Raw genomic sequence first — 13,998 nt, 5'->3', positions numbered from 1 at the left:
CTTTGACCGGAAATTACTTCAATAATGGCATAACGGAGTACAGGTTTGGAAAAAAATCTATTTGAGAATTATATCACACCTAAATACCCAAGTCTTTTAGCTTCTTTTGAAAAAAAAAATGGAGCTCGCACACTCGTCTTTTGCCTCTATGAGTAGATATAAAAGATCTATGCATCCGCATCGGAAGAGAATGATATAAAAGATATATAAAACACGTACGTTTTATAACAAATATAATTTCAGAAATACAGTAGTCTCGAACATAATAACTGAAAATACCTGCTTTGCACTGTTGTCAATCCTATAATATAGGTATATTAACTCCTTAAGTGTGTAATTACGTAGTACGAGTCGAACAGCAAAATGAACACTTTTCTCACACACACCCAAAAAAAAAAAAATCAATTTTCCTTTTTCAACGTCATTTTATTTGGAATACAAATTGCCAGATCATATGGTAAAGACGCCAGGGAAAAAATTGAAAACAGTTCAACAATATTTCCAATGCTTAAGAAATGCATGGGAACTCGCACACTTCATCTTTAGATGGGAACTTTCATTCGCAGGAGTGGCACAAAAATAACTTGCACCTTTAGACAGGAACTTTCATTCGCAGGAGTGGCACAAAAATAACTTGCACCTTTAGATGGGAACTTTCATTCGCAGGAATGACATGAAAATAACTTGCGTCTTTAAACGCAAACTTTCATTCGTAAGAGTGGCACAAAAGTAACTTGCGCCTTTAGACGGAAACTTTCAGTTGCAGAAGTGGCACAAAAATAACTTGCGTATTAGACGGGTTAAAGTAAAATTGTACATATCTTACAGCGTCTTAAGCTCGTTTACCCACTTAAGGGATTAATCTAATATTAAAGGCAACCTATTCCAACTGTAAGTCAACTGCGCTAAATAAAATGCAATAAAATCCATGCAGACATAAATTGTGAAATTGATGAAATAAATATAGTTTGTTCTATCAAATACAGATTTCTGATTAAAATCGATGGAATAAATACTGTATGTTATATCAAATACAGATTTCTGATTCAAATCGATGGAATGCATACTGCATGTTCTGTCAAATGTAAATTTCTGATTAAAATCGATGGAATAAATACTGTATGTTCTGTCAAAGGCAGATTTCTGTTAAAATCCATGGAATAAATACTATTTGTTCTATCGAATACAGATTTCTGATTAAAATCGATGGAGTAAATACTGTATGTTCTGTCAATGGCAGATTCATGATTTAAATTGATGGAATAAATACTGTATGCTCTATCAAATACAGATTTCTGATTAAAATCGATGGAATAAATTATGTATGTTCTGTCAAATGTAGATTTCTGATTAAAATCGATGAAATAAATACTGTATGTTCTGTCAAAGGCAGATTTCTGTTAAAATCCATGGAATAAATACTATTTGTTCTATCAAATGCAGATTTCTAATTAAAATCCATGGAATAAATACTGTATATTAAATACAGATTTCTGGTAAGAGAACTGTTAAGATGTTCATTAAGATCTTCATTACACGAGACGGAATTATCCATGACGAGACACAGGAAGAGTTAAGGCTCTTTCAATAGGAACAAATTCACTTTTCGAGACAAGACATCACTTTCAAACATTTTCGAAACGAGACAAGATTGCAGAAATATTTTTAAAAATGCTTTCATTCAAGAGTTATAGTGTTAAGTAGGGATTGGCGGACGGGCATATTAACAATACAATGTTCTGAGTCTGCAAGAGGGAAAAAAACGTATGCCCCTTTCAAGATTATGTTTACATGGAGAAATATAGTAGGGATTGCAAGTTTTTTTTTTTTTTTTTTTTTTTTTTTTTTTTATGACAGCTACAAGATTCATGTAACGTGACAACCACGCTTAAGATACATTCCATATTAACAAAATTTGACAATTAGCATTAATTTTACATTCATTGAAGAATTATTTGTCTTTCGCCCATAGACAATGTTGTTTGCGTCAGTGGAATAGATATATGAAAAATCCCATAAATTCTACCAATTTTTAATAAAATTCCCTTTATCCCAATTTGAAAACTCAGTCAAAAAATCCGACAGTATGGGATTTTTCCCACGGATTGTCAGTAGTAATCAAGCAGTGTCGGATATAAACGAAGTGCTGCAAGATTGCTATCTGGACAGAGTTGTTGGAATTTCTCCCAGCCCAAAATTCCCCATTTTTTGGGTAAAACCCACATAAAAAACACAATAAAACCCAAAAAAGACGACCTCAATAAATATACTTGAAAACTTGGATTGAAATAACAATCTTAATTACTTGATTCAATTGTACTTCTTAGTGTTCGTCTAGTTTCAAAATTGGCCTGAAATATGTATTTAGCGCCAGAACAGAGTATCAAAACTTCCCATTAAAAGTAAGTGGACCTGTGTGCAAAGAACGGGTACTTTAGCTAGTACAGAATCAAACATTTCGTTAGTTAAACAGATAAAATGTCTTTCTCCATGTGTCAGTTAATTACAAATCGAGAACGCTTCACTTGAAAAAGAAAATTACTAAAGATACACCTTTATCTTCTCAACACTAACGGTAATCAGATTGTAGAACTCTCTAATTCTTCTTGCGTATCTGATGGAGTATGTCAAGCACAGTACAATTATTGTATATTACCAAACCCCTTTAATCGTAAAATCTATTGTAAGAAACCAAATTGACAACTAAAAATGAAAAAAAAAAATCCCCATTCCCAACATTTCTTTTTTCTTTTTAAAAAAACTTTTTATTTCTTTTAGAAACAGAATATCCCTTCAATAAAGTCATTTTTTTATCTCCGGCTCCTGAACTTGAGGTACTATCCCAGTATTTGCCTGGCCAGTTTTGAGCGTAACTCCGGACGACTGGCTCATGGATTTGAACCATAATTGTAAGAGAGGTTATCGCTATTCTGTATTAGATAAAATTATACATCTCTTTGTTACTCTAGAAAATTGTGTACTACTTTTTTTTCTAGAAATCAAAATATAAGCGAGTGTCAGTGGTGCAAAGTGTGTCCCACGAAACGCGTATGAGATTTCACTGATTCCTTGTCTATTATTTTTCTTTCTTTTTTGTTATTTCTAAGTTTAGTCCAATGTCTCATGATTGTGCACCAGGGCTAAGGAAGACTGTGATATGGATAATAATAGTGGCGTGAAGAAAGGGTAGGAAACGGGAGAACCCCGAAAAAACCCATGCACTCTACGTTTGTCCACCGCAAAATGCACTTGGCGGAAGCTGGGATCGAACAAGCAGGCCCGTATCCAAGGGGGTTTTAGGGGAAACCGGGCCCCCCTAAATTTTTGCCGCTTCCCCTAAAAATTTTCACGATAGGCTTGCAAATGAACTATACTATGGTGATGTACTATAATATGGTTGGATCGCCCCCCCTAACTTCAGCTTCCCCTACATTTTTGGGCTGGCTACCGGCCTACGAACAAGGAACCCGCGCCAGACGTGAACTACCGCGGTACCACAAGGAAATTTCATAGTTATATGTGTATAGTAGAACATACTTAAATGGTATTTTAAGTAGGAATATGGCTTTAAATATACGTACAAAATTTAATAAAACCCAATATTACCCAATAAAACCCACTGGGCGTTTTTTTTTTTTAACTGGGGTTTTCACAACCCTGTCTCTGGAAGATGAAGACTCCAACTAAATGTAATTCTAGTTTCATATGTAGTGGGGCCACATCTCCCGAGCGCGATAATTAAAAATTTGGAGCGTAATGGTTGGAAATTTTGGTATACAATTACAAACTGCGGCAAATCACGAATCGCGATAATCGAAGTATTCTTGTAGTTGGGAGTAAATGGGAAAATCCCTGAGAAAATCAAACGAGGAAATATTGTTCACCACAAGCTTACATCACTAGGATCGAACAAGGAGCCAGCGGTCCCGGTTCAATTCCTGGTGGGGCACTTAGTCGAAAAAATGTGAAAGCATTTTCAACGTGAGTGAGGCTATCCTGAGGTTTTCGTCATTCACACCAGGGAAATGCCGGGATGATACCTAACATACTGGCCCCAGGTCGCTTTCTTCCTTCCCTTTCCTCGGATTGTGTGATCGCCGAGAGACGTAATCCCTTATACATGACGGGCTAATATGGCCATAGATGCCGAAAGCCCAGAAATCTAATTCCTAATCCTAATCCTAGAGACGGTCTAACATGGCCATAGATGCCGAAAGACCAGAAATCTAATTCCTAATCCTAATCCTAGAGACGGTCTAACATGGCCATAGATGCCGAAAGACCAGAAATCTAATTCCTAATCTTAATCCTAGTGATGGGCTAACATGGCCATAGATACTGAAAGCCCAGAAATCAAATTCCTAATCCTAGAGACAGTCTAACATGGCCATAGATGCCGAAAGCCCAGAAATCTAATTCCTAATCCTAAAGACGGGCTAACATGGCCATAGATGTCGAAAGACCAGAAATGTAATTCCTAATCCTAATCCTAGTGACGGGCTATCATGGCCATAGATGCCGAAAGCCCAGAAATCTAAATCCTAAATCCAAACAAGGACCCTTTGCACCATGGGTAAGCGCCTTGCCACTGGACCTATGCACCTCCTTTAGTTTCTTCAGCCTTAAAGTTACCATTAAGGAAATATTAACATATGTGTTGTAAGCTTTCAATCTTGATTGACGAATTTTTGGGGTTATTTAACAGAATGCGGAGGAGTTCGTTAATATAATGAACTCGGAAGATACAAGAAGGCAATGCAACGCAAAACAAAACACATGACAACCAAGCTCCGTTATTGTGTGATAGTTGGCCGTTGTTAAATATGATACCCAATTAAACAACCAGGAAGAAACGGAAAGAGCCATATTGAATCTCATACAGCGCATGATATATTGTTTTTATCCGTCGTGAAGTCATCGTACTACGAAGCAGGCATCGAACAGCATCCTTAACAAGGAATGTGAGTAATCAAAATGTTGAACACGGCTCGAGTTGGGAATTCATTTACTACAACCATATGGAGAGCAAGGTGAGAAGGGTTACGCGCTAACTACAGACCATTTTATTACAAGATTAGAACAAGTGGTGCGTATTTTGTACATTTAATGCAAACGAAATAAGGAGCTGATAGCAGCGTCAAGTCAACCGAGACTTTTTTTGGGCGTGGACAAGCGTCAGATAAAACACTCATGTTAACGAGCAAAACACACAATTAACAAACCTTATCCTCTATAATTATACCCATATGTAACCCCTCTCCTCTTCTTCCTCTTTCAAGCTTGTTCGATCTAGATGCAATTGGTTCTAATTACCCGTCGGAAGAAGCTTGCTCAATCGAAACACGTATTGCATTGGATTGTTTGAGTGCACAAATAAACACACACACATACTAAAGAAAATAATTGATTGCAAAGATATGAGAAAGGTGCTCAGTACCCAGCGCATGAACCAGTTTATCACTTCAATTGCACGGCCAAAAGCATCATTATAAATGAAGTTATTTACAATTACCAAGGATTATTAAACAACCTCGGAATCATATCCTACATTCTATACAAACACTTACCACACACAAGTACAATCAACTCTGGATTTTAATGAACTCAATTGTAATGAGTACACACACTTTCCTGTAGTGCCGATTGACATGGCTGAGCGGTCCAAGGTTTCAGACTTGGGATCACAAGACTTGTCTATAGCTGGTTTGTATCCCGGTTAGAGCATGAGTGTTACGTGTTGCCATTTCACAAAGGGAAGGACTGTTCAATGAAATTCTCTAAAATAAACTCCCGTATATAGGACATTTGCCTCCTAATCCTGAGTTATATTTTTTTAGAAGCGGGTACAAAACAACTTGAACTATAACGCAACTGATACCGGTCTAAAAAAGTTGAAAATAAAGAACAAGAAAACCAATGTTTTGTCCACAAACCATTCAGATAAAGATCTCAATTCATTAAGAAATCAAGTAATTACTATCATTTCAAAAATACGCAGTAGCCAAAATATACTTTGGATTTTAAATACAAACATTAAACATATTATTCACCTCCATTGGTCAATATTGAGAAACTCGCCCATAAGGCTCCTTCTGAATTTCCGTTACATTTCACAAAATATTTTTTACCGTAAAAGAATCGAAATTAAAGGGCTATTTGTGTGGTAACATACAGGTTAAAATTATAACAAAAGTTTACAATTACTACTGGAAATTAAAGCTGTCACGTATTTCGATTTTAAAAAAAAAAAACTATTTTTAATGTATGGAAATTTCATTTCTTATCGATAGTGCGAAACGTTGTAAATAGTTTCTATAATTGTTCTCCAAGTAAAGCTGTATACAACCAAAGGTAGTTTTGGTCAAGTTTAACAGAGAGTCCAAAATAAGCCTCTTGAAAACAACTCTTATTGGCAAAAGAATAATTATGATGATCGCTTTTGGTTGTTGCAGTGGTCAAGATAAAAATTTGGTGTAGCATAATAAACAAACTGCTTCCCTTGTATGTAAAAAATAAAAATAAATAAATAAATAAAAATGATAAGGTGAATGTAGGATGCGGCGAATTCTACTTCGCTCTGGGTGCTGTGACTTCTAGTTACGGTTCTGGTGACAAATACATTTTATAAGGCTATCGAGCCAGTGTTCTAAACAAGACGCAATTTGCAAGTTGTAAGGCCCCATTATCCTTCATCTCCTCCCCAATAAAGTGACCCTATCTTACGAAATGCTTACGTTTTTACCTCACTGTGTTGGTCACCCAAGAAAAACCCCGATACCAAAAATGAAGCATCTATCTAAAAAAAAATAGTTACTTCAAACTTTTCGCTAGATCTGTTCAATTTTGAAATTTTAACGGTCATATTTCAAACACGCTTGCGATCGAGGATGTCTTCTCTTGCGTAATTGTCTCATATGAAAAAAATGAATTGACCGAGCACAGTATCGATATGAAGTCAGAGTGACATCCTGCGACCCTCCCTAGTGAGTCAAAATATTATTGGCAATACTTTCGTTTAGGTGCCCGAGTCAGTCTGTTGGAAATAGTGATTTGAATCATTCGCCATGCGTTGAGGTTACATACATGGCGATGCTTGAATCAATTCGACTTGATTTAAATGACTGCCTTGAACGAATTGACGCAGCTAGACGGTTGAAATTTACACATTATTTCTTCCATAGATGGCACTGTATGTCATGAACAGTTTATTACAAGTAACGCGATAATCCAAAGTCAAGCCAGAAATTTTCGGAAATACCCTCGTATAAGCAAAGAAAAGAACTAGTGAACTTAGTTTGCCCATGTTATACACCAACTTTGGTTGAGTAGGAAGAATGTACTCAAACAAACCTCACGAGCAAACTCTTTCTTCTAATCACCATATCGTTTGGAGTCGTTTCTACACGCATAAAAATCCATCAGCACCATACCACGATAGTCACACAAACAAAATACAAACGATTCTCCATTAGTTAATGACATGACAATTAGAATTTTGCTTTGTCTTCTCTTAACACTGAAAACCGCAAGCATCAAAGGATAAAATAAATTTAAAGGTGTAGGGTGCGGCAGTGTAGCGTCAACTTGGTTAAAAGCCAGCTGTTAATCTTGGTTGCCAAATACAATACATACGCTTTCCACAAACATTTTATTTATATTAACTCTCTGTAACCTATGTTCATCGTAGAAGACCATACTTTAAAAAAAAAAAAAAAAAAAAAAAAAAAAAACAGTTATATGAAAGATTTATTTTCATTTCCCAAACGGCGATTTATGTCTGTTATACTGATGAAGTCGCATCAACTGAATGTTTTATTCATACAAACGAAGACCTCGACGTATATAATTCTGTTGCCAATAAGAACTGAAAAAGGCTGCATGGTTCTAGAGTTGTCATCTGGGACAATGGAACCCTGCCCCCTCAATTACGAGGTGTGTTCGAAAAGTATTGAATCTTTGGTTGGCAAAAATACATTCATTGAGTTGGAAATCCGAAATACTAATCCCTTTCAAAGTAGTCTCTTTGGTAATGCACACACTTTTTCCAGCGCTCCCGCCATTGTTGGAAATACTTCTTCCCTTGGCAATGCGCACACTTCTCTCAGCGCTCCCTCCATTGTTGGAAATACTTCTTCCCTTAGCAATGCAAACACTTTTCCCAGCGCTTCCGCCATTGTTAGAAATACTTCTTCCCTTAGCAATGCAAACACTTTTCCCAGCGCTCCCACCATTGTTGAAAACACTTCTGGAACGAAGTTTTTGGAATGATGACCAACCATGACGTCGCACTCCGCATGATGTCTTCTCTTGAGTCAAGTCGGGTCGTATCCATACACCTATGTTTGATCGCCTGTGACCACGGTGTTCAGAAAATTGGGGGTCATTGTTCGCATTGAGCAGCATGCCCTGTGCGATGTCCAGTTGCCACTGCTTCTGCTCCATTGTTAGCAGCTTCGGCACAAATTTCGCGGACATTCTACTCATGCCCAAATTCTCGTTCAAATTTCAATGTACCGATTCGATGCTTACTCTTATATCGTTCGCAATTTCTTGGACTTTAATACGCCGGTCTTGCAAAAATACAGTCTGTACTTGCTCAATGACATTGTCATTCCGGCTTGTTGAGGGTCTACCTGAATGTGGTTCACTGTCCACTCATGTGGTCATCTTTGAAGCGGATATACCACTCCTTAGAGTGAGGTGCTCATAGCATCGTCCCCGAAAGCCTGTTGAATCTTGTGAATGGTTTCCGTTTGGGTATTGTCAAGCTTTTGGCAAAACTTGCACTATCGCTGCTCAAGTTTTACTGTCAAAAACCCGACTGCTCATTGCACGTCTTCACCAGTTGGCCCACTGCCAGCGACTGACGCTTTCTGCGGTACATTTTGAACACACCTCGTGTATATATATATATATATATATATATATATATATATATATATATATATATATATATATATATATATTCAAGCAGTGTCGCATTGCAGTTAGCTACGTACATAAAATCGTAGACTTGTGATGCATTTATGATCATTATTTACTGAAAGTGCCTTAATGGGCTTTCGAAATACAAGATCAGCTTAGTTTTCGGAAATTAGATAAGCAACAGAACGAAACAGAACGGAAAACTCGTAAGCTAAGACGGAAAGGTTAGTTGAAGCCCGTGCAGCATGGAAGCTTCTCAGTTACGGCAAGTGATCTGCCAATAATGGCAGAATACCTATTATGATGATGTCGATAGAGTTTGTCTTCCGTTCGGATGCACAGACATGGTAAATATATAAAGGAGTATTGATGAACTAAATTCTTTTAAAATCTGTATCTCTTACCGTTTTTGCTCTAGGAGAGCAAAGCTGAAACAGGAATTGGTATAGGTTTTTACTATGGCCTGTTTTACGTAGAGAAATTAGTAAGCTGAGGTGGAATCTATTCTTAGGTGCTTCTTTCATACCAATAAAAGCATATGATCCTATGTTTTATCATTTATGTTCTGATATCTGTTGACACACGGTCGAAAACAGCCTTTCTTTAAGATTTCTCGACACCCGGACGGATACAGTCTTTCCCTAAGATTTCTCGACACCCGGACGGATACAGTCTTTCTATAAGATTTTTCGAAATACGAACGGATACAGCTTCTCCATAAGATTTCTCGATACACGAATGGATACAGTGTTTCCATGAGATTTCTCGACACCCGGATGGATATGATTTCTCGACACCCGAACGGATACAGCCTTTCTATAAGATTTCTCGAGACGGATACAGTCTCTCCCTAAGATTTCTCGACACTCGGACGGATACAGCCTTTCTATAAGATTTCTCGACACCCGGACGGATACAGATTTCTATAAGATTTCTCGACACACGAATGGATACAGTATTTCCACGAGATTTCTCGACACCCGGATGGATACGATTTCTCGACACCCGGACGGATACAACCTTTCTATAAGATTTTCTGAGACGGATACAGTCTCTCCCTAAGATTTCTCGACACCCGGACAGATACAGCCTTTCTATAAGATTTCTCCACACCCGGATGGATACGATTTCTCGACACCCGGACGGATACAGTCTCTCCCTAAGATTTCTCGACACCCGGATGGATACAGCCTTTCTATAAGATTTCTCGATGCCCAGACGGATACAGCCTTTCTATAAGATTTTCTATAGTTACCCATAGCACGGTTTGGAACTCTAGAAGAAACCACAACATTTCTTGAGTACGATTGAGGAATGTCATGGATACAAATTAATTATCATACTTGTTGGCATCAATTTTGGACAAAGCTTTCTTAAGTTAATTAAATAAATGCTGATCGTCTTTAGATCCGTTTTTCCAAGAAATAATTAAATATACTTGTCTCATCTCTTACATAAATGTTTACATTGCACTGACCCATGGAAACAATATTGACCTCAGATTCGTGGTAATCAATACAGCAGTCGCAGCACGTGAGCAAGTTACAACTTGCAAAAGAGGTTGCATGCATTATTGTTCCCAATTACGCGAATACATTTTTATACCTTTCTAATTATACATAAAGGGGGTTAAACTCTTCTGCATTTATATTGCATTAACCAAGAAAACAATATACCTCCTACTGGCCGTTATTGTTCACGAATGAAGTAGGCTAGAGTCGTGTTGCTATTACAGCCACATGAAACGCGACTCACCAACTTCCATCGACCACCAACACAAGAAAAGGCGGGGGAGGGGGCAGGACTTCTGACAGAAACCATTAAAAACAAAATCTAAGGAGTGCGAAAATTTCTGCTACGGTTAACAAAGACACGACATTATATCTCGCTTTTATGACATCTAACACAGTTAATGGGAACATAAAACAGATACTGCCTCTATCGTTTATTCTCGATACCTTGTAATTAATGATTATGGATGTTAGGATACCTGACATTGCTATCACAATGGTTGTTTTCGTGTTGGAAGAATCTTTCTCTCTCTCTCTCTCTCCTTTCTGCATTTTGAACAAAGGCAGGAGCTAAGCGAAGTCAAAGAATGCTTGGCTATACAAAAAGCAGGTCTGAATTTCGATTCTTCTAGTTATTCATGCTCAGAGTAAGAGAATGTAAGCATTTTTCAAGATCAAGAAAGGAATGCAAAGCAATTCAACATCATCATAAGTGAATTATAAATTCTAAGCCAGGGCCTGCATGTACCATGGCTCCGGGGCGGTAAGTTTTGGGGGCGCGGAAAATCTTGAAATAGTTTTTAATCATAATAAAGTTAGACTTCGATAACCCGAATTCCTTGATAACTCGAATTTTTTTTCACATTTCCTTGAACTCTCAACACTCAACGTTAAAACGTTAACTCAATGTTTAAAACTTACAACCTCAATAAGTCGAATTTTAAAGGTTTCATAATCATATTTAAAAACCTCAGTAACTTGAACTTTCGTATCTGTGAACCTCTACGAGTCAAATTTTAACTCTATAAGTCGAATTTCTCTTGGTGTGACCTCAGTAACTGGAAGCTATAGTTCTATGCTTTTACGCTAGGAATTAGGAATTAGATTTCTGGGCTTTCGGCACCTATGTCCATGTTAGTTCGTTACGTTTGAGGGATGACGTCCCTCTGGGATAACACTATCCAAGGAAAAGAAAGCAAGAAAGTGGCCTGGGGCCAGTATGTTAGGTACCATCCTGGCGTTTGCCTGGTGTGAATGAGGAAAATCCATGAAAACCTCACTCAGGATGGCTGGGCTACAAAAGCTTTTATACTTTTTCGACCGTGCTTCCTCACCGGGAATCGAATCCGGGACCGCTCGCACCAAAGGCGAGAACATTCGCGATTACGTTACGCGGGGCTACTACACAGCAAAAAATGAGGTGTTGAAACAACACAAAATGACTACCACTTTAACGTGTTACTTGTGTGTCAATTCGACACCAAGACATCGCCTTCAGAGCATATCAAAAATACCTAGTTATTGGCTGTGAGTATTTGCATCGTTTTTTACTGTTTGGTATGAGCAAAGCTTTGCGAAATACATTTCGCCTTTATGGTAAGTCACTAATAACATTCTATGTTTTCTGTAATCAGTCGCAATAATACTGTTGTAAACCTGTGAATCATCTGACAACAGTTACACAGATAGCAGTGCTTCCATCTATTTTCTTTATTTATTATTCTTGTGTCTTAGCATGTATGAACAGAAGATGGCAGAACTGTTGCTTATGTAACTGTTGTCAGAGGATTCTCACAGGTTTACAACAATATTATTGTGATCGATAACAGGAAACATAGAACATTATTCGTTACCTGGCACAAGTGCTAAATATATTTCGCAATGCTTTGCTCATATTAAACGATAGATACCAATGCAAATTCTCCCAGGAAGTAACTAGTTACTTCTGATATGCTCAGAAGGCGATGTGCTTGCTGCTTGAATTAACACACAAGTAACACGCCAAAGTGGTAGTCATTTTGTGTTGTTTCAACACCTCATTTTTGTTTTTTTACAGTGTACGCTTTTATTTAACTGTCATTGTTGCTAATGTGTACTGTAATTGTGTTTCACTCATGTCTAGTATATGATTTTTAGTAATCATCTTCTTAATTTAGGAAATTTTCAAACTTCGAGCTATAAAAGATCAATGAATAAATCTTTGAGTTATAGAAGTTATACTTATAGTGACTTGTCATGAGGAATGTGAAAGATCAGTATCTCGAATTTTTGTTGTGACCACTTCGATAACTCAAACCTTGTTTATTCGACAACTCGATAACTCGAATTTTTATCAATTTATTTCAGCTTCGGGTCATCGATGTCCTACTGTATTTTATTAATTGTATACCTAGGTACATATTTTACTTTTTCACTTTTACTTAAGTATTGGTTATTCACTGTTCCAATTTTTCTATAACGGCCTTCACTGAATTGAAGGAACGACCGTTTTTAATGGCCTTTTGGCAAGAATATTAAATATTGTCCTGTTCTCAGCTCAGAGTACAATAAAATAGGCTACCAATAGTCAAGCTTAACAGAAAATGAAAGTACTTCGCGAAGCGTAGTAGTTAACGCTCTCGCCTTTGGAGCGAACAGTCCTGGATTCGATTTCCGGTAGAAACACTCGGTCGAAAAGGTGTAAAAGCTTTTTCAGACCATCCATCCTCAATGATGTTTTCCTCCTTCACACCAGGCAAATGTCGGGATGGTACCTAACATACAGCTCCCAGGCCGCTTTCTTCCCTTTCCTCGAAGAGTGTGATCGCCGAGGGACGTCATCCCTTATACGCGACGGGCTAATATGGCCATAGCTCCCAAAAGCCCAAAAATCCTAGAAAATGAAACGGAATCTAAAGAAGACAGATGATTAATGTAAGTGAATGATTGTACAAGAATTGGTGGAATGAGAATGTTGGAGGTAACGGGAAAATCTCAAGAAAACTCCATTGACACGATGCTGTCCACGACGAATTCGCACAGCCTGAGCAAGAGTTAGTACAATGTGAATGAAAATATTCTTCATTCTCTGCAATTACTAAACAAGTTTAATAAACACAGAAGAGGCAAAACCAACTCTGGTAGGGGGTCGGCCCCCATTCCACTTCCCCCCGTAACTATACCCCTGACTGAAGAGATGAATCTTAGGGAAACTGTGCAGAAAAGATACAGCAAAAAAGAAATGAATGAATTCGCTTCAAAGAAAGGTAGAAGACGTGGTTTAGGCTGCGAGGAAGCAGGAATAGACATGAGCAAGTACGCCAACAGAGAATGGCAGATAGAAACAGTGCTGTGTTCAAAAGGTATAGAACCTTTTGTTGGTAAAAAAAATACATTAATTGATTTGGAAATCTGAAGCACTAATTCCCTTCAAAGTAGTCTCCTTGGCAATGTACACACTTCCCCCAGCGCTCCCGCCATTGTTGGAAATATTTCTGCAACGCAGTTTTTGGAATGGTGAGCAACCGTGCCGTCGTATTCTGCTTGATGTTTTCTCTTGACTCAATCGGGTCCCTTTTAGTAG

The 13,998-nt window shown here is 37.7% G+C and overlaps 1 protein-coding gene across 2 annotated transcripts in view; it reads right to left on the bottom strand.

Annotated features, from left to right (window-relative positions):
- Positions 1-5,768, bottom strand: part of LOC145684458 (autophagy-related protein 16-1-like) — a 483,875-nt gene extending 478,107 nt beyond the window's left edge. The window contains exon 1 of one of the 2 annotated variants that reach the window (XM_081756872.1): positions 5,568-5,768. The gene's annotated coding sequence lies outside the window, so the exon portion shown is untranslated. The remainder of the gene's footprint in view (positions 1-5,567) is intronic. The other variant, XM_081756871.1, reaches the window with a different exon arrangement.
- Between the last annotated feature and the right edge of the window lie 8,230 nt (positions 5,769-13,998).

The sequence above is a fragment of the Thermobia domestica genome, chromosome 4 (assembly GCF_964235325.1).
Source record: "Thermobia domestica chromosome 4, izTheDome1.hap1.1, whole genome shotgun sequence".
Lineage (NCBI taxonomy): Eukaryota > Metazoa > Arthropoda > Insecta > Zygentoma > Lepismatidae > Thermobia > Thermobia domestica.
The sequence above is the reverse complement of the archived record's forward strand: the minus strand, read 5'-3'. Positions and strand labels throughout refer to the sequence as shown.